The sequence below is a fragment of the Arachis ipaensis genome, chromosome B6 (assembly GCF_059453495.1).
Source record: "Arachis ipaensis isolate K30076 ecotype BB chromosome B6, ASM5945349v1, whole genome shotgun sequence".
Lineage (NCBI taxonomy): Eukaryota > Viridiplantae > Streptophyta > Magnoliopsida > Fabales > Fabaceae > Arachis > Arachis ipaensis.
This window is the reverse complement of record NC_142441.1, coordinates 113,385,343-113,389,116: the sequence shown is the minus strand read 5'-3', so window position 1 is coordinate 113,389,116 and position 3,774 is coordinate 113,385,343. Positions and strand designations below refer to the sequence as shown.

The 3,774-nt window shown below is 34.7% G+C and overlaps 1 non-coding gene across 1 annotated transcript; it reads left to right on the top strand.

Moving 5' to 3' along the window:
* The first annotated feature begins 1,359 nt into the window (after nucleotides 1-1,359).
* Nucleotides 1,360-1,467, top strand: LOC148562356 (small nucleolar RNA R71). The gene has a single exon (XR_015886894.1). It is a non-coding gene; the product is annotated as a small nucleolar RNA R71 (small nucleolar RNA).
* The last annotated feature ends 2,307 nt before the right edge of the window (nucleotides 1,468-3,774 follow it).

Sequence of the window (3,774 nt, the reverse complement as noted above, 5' to 3'; positions counted from 1 at the left end):
ATCCAGGACTATGAAATCAGTAGGGATGTAAAGGCCCTCAACCTTTACTAGCACATCCTCTACTTGTCCATAAGCCTGTTTTCTTGAGTTGTCTGCCATCTCTAATGAGATTCTAGCAGCTTGCACCCCATAGATTCCCAGTTTCTCTATTACAGAGAGGGGCATGAGGTTTATCCCTGAACCAAGGTCACACAGGGCCTTAAAGATCATGGTGCCTACGGTACAGGGTATTATGAACTTTCCAGAATCCTGTCTCTTCTGAGGCAATGTCAGTTGATCCAGATCACTTAGTTCATTGATGAACAAGGGAGGTTCAACTTCCCAAGTATCAATGCCAAATAATTTGGCATTCAGCTTCATGATTGCACCAAGAAACTTGGCAGTTTTCTCTTCAGTAACATCCTCATTCTCTTCAGAAGAGGAATACTCATCAGAGCTCATGAAGGGTATAAGGAGGTTCAATGGAATTTCTATGGTCTCTAGATGAGCCTCAGAGTCCTTTGGTTCCTTAGAGGGAAGCTCCTTATTGATCACTGGACGTCCCAGGAGGTCTTCCTCCTTGGGATTCACGTCCTCCTCTCCCTCATTGGGTTCGGCCATTTTGCTTATGTTAATGGCCTTGCACTCTCCTTTTGGATTCTCTTCTGTATTGCTTGGGAGAGTACTGGGAGGGATTTCAGTGATCCTTTTACTCAGCTGGCCCATTTGTGCTTCCATATTTCTAATGGAAGACCTTGTTTCATTCATGAAGCTCACAGTGGCCTTCGATAGATCAGAGACTAGATTTGCTAAATTAGAAGCATTTTGTTCAGAGTTCTCTGTCTGTTGCTGAGTGGATGATGGAAAAGGCTTGCTATTGCTAAACCTGTTTCTTCCACCATTATTAAAGCCTTGTTGAGGCTTTTGATCCTTCCATGAGAAATTTGGATGATTTCTCCATGATGAGTTATAGGTGTTTCTATAAGGTTCACCTAAGTAATTCACCTCTGCTATTGCAGGGTTCTCAGGATCATAAGCTTCTTCTTCATAAGAAGCCTCTTGAGTACTGTTGGATGCAGCTTGCATTCCATGCAGACTCTGAGAGATCATATTGACTTGCTGAGTCAATATTTTATTCTGAGCCAATATGGCATTCAGAGTATCAACTTCAAGAACTCCCTTCTTCATAGGCGTCCCATTACTCACAGGATTCCTTTCAGAAGTGTACATGAACTGGTTATTAGCAACCATGTCAATGAGTTCTTGAGCTTCTGCAGGCGTTTTCTTTAGGTGAATGGATCCACCTGCAGAAGTGTCCAGTGACATCTTTGATAACTCAGATAAACCATCATAGAATATATCCAGGATGGTCCATTCTGAAAGCATGTCAGAAGGACACTTTTTGGTCAACTGTTTGTATCTTTCCCAAGCTTCATAGAGGGATTCACCTTCTTTCTGTTTGAAGGTTTGAACATTAGTTCTAAGCTTGCTCAGCTTTTGAGGAGGAAAGTACTTGGCTAAGAAAGCCGTGACCAGCTTATCCCAAGAGTTCAGGCTGTCTTTGGGTTGAGAATCCAACCATAATCTAGCTCTGTCTCTTACAGCAAAAGGGAAAAGTATGAGCCTGTAGACTTCAGGATCTACTCCATTAGTCTTAACAGTATCACATATCTGCAAGAATTCAGTTAAAAACTAAAAAGGATCTTCAGATGGAAGTCCATAAAACTTGCAGTTTTGCTGCATCAGAGAAACTAATTGAGGTTTCAGCTCAAAGTTGTTTGCTCCAATGGCAGGAATGGAGATGCTTCTTCCATGTAAATTGGAATTAGGTGCAGTAAAGTCACCAAGCATCTTCCTTACATTATTATTATTTTCGGCTACCATCTCCTCTTCCTGTTCGAAAATTTCTGAAAGGTTATCTCTGGATTGTTGTAATTTAGCTTCTCTTAATTTTCTCTTCAGAGTCCTTTCAGGTTCTGGATCTGCTTCAACAAGAATATTCTTGTCCTTGCTCCTGCTCATATGGCAAAGAAGAGGGCACAAAAATAATAATAATAATAATATGGATCCTTTATACCACAGTATAGGGATCCCTGTGTGAATAGAAGAAGAGGGGGAGACAAAGAATGTAATATAATGGAAGAAACACAACTGTGAGGATGGTTGAGATGTGAGATGAGATGTTAGTAAATGAATAAATAAATAGAATAAGATGGGAGAGGGAGAATTTTCGAAAAATATTTTTAAAAAAGAGTTAGTGATTTTTGAAAATAGTTTATAAAAAATGTTAGTAATTTTCGAAAATTAAGATTTAAAAATTAAAATAATTAATAAATTAAAAAGAAATTTTGAAAAAGGGGGAAGATATTTTCGAAAATGAGAGAGAGAGAGAGAGAGAGTTAGTTAGGTAGTTTTGAAAAAGTTAAGAAACAAACAAAAAGTTAGTTGAAACAAATTTTGAAAAGATAAGAAGTTAGGAAGTTAGAAAAGATATTTTGAAATCAAATTTTTGAAAAAGATAAGATAAGAAGATATTTTTGAAAAGATTTGATAGAAATTAGTTTTTGAAAAAGATTTGATTTTTAAAATCTCAATTAATGACTTGATTCACAAGAGATCACAAGATATGATTCTAGAACTTAAAGTTTGAATCTTTCTTAACAAGCAAGTAAGAAACTTGAAATTTTTGAATCAAAACATTAATTGATTATGTTATTTTCGAAAATTTGATATAAAAATAAGAAAAAGATTTTTGAAAAATATTTTTAGAATTTTCGAAAATAACTAAGAATTTTGAAAAAGATTTGATTTTTGAAAAAGATTTTGAAAAGATAAGATTTTCAAATTGAAAATTTGATTTGACTCATAAGAAACAACTTGATTTTAAAAATTTTTGAAAAAGTCAACCCAAATTTTCGAATTTGATGAGAGAAAAAGGAAAAGATATTTTTTTGATTTTTGAATTTTTATGATGCAAGAGAAAAACACTAAAATGATGCAATGCATGAAATTTTTAGATCAAAACATGTGATGCATGCAAGAATGCTATGAATGTCAAGATGAACACCAAGAACACTTTGAATGTCAAGATGAACATCATAGACACAATTTTGAAAAATTTTTAATGCAAAGAAAACATGCAAGACACCAAACTTAGAATTCTTTAATGCTTACGCACTAAGAATTCAAGAATGCATATGAAAAACACCATACAACACAAAACAAAAAATCATCAAGATCAAACAAGAAGACTTACCAAGAACAACTTGAAGATCATGAAGAACACTATGAATGCATGAAATTTTCGAAAAATGCAAGATGCACATGCAATTGACACCAAACTTATAACATGACTCATGACTCAAACAAGAAACACAAAAAATGTTTTTGATTTTTATGATTTTCTACATTTTTTTTTATTTTTTCGAAATTTATATGAAAAAGAAAAAATAAGGATTCCAAAATTTTTAATATGAATTCCAGGAATCTTGCCATGTTAGTCTAAAGCTTCAGTCCAGGAATTAGACATGGCTCACTAGCCAGCCAAGCTTTCAATGAAAGCTCCGGTCCAAAACACTAGACATGGCCAATGGCCAGCCAAGCTTCAGCATTTAACATCAGAGTATATTTCTCTTGATAACAAATTGCAAGCCTCAGTCCAAATAAATTTAGACATGGCTTTACAGCCATCCAGGCTTCACATGCTTCATGAAACACTAGAATTCATTCTTAAAAATTTTGAATCTAAAATTTTTTTCGAAAACAGGTGAGAAAATTTTGAAATATTTTTTAAAA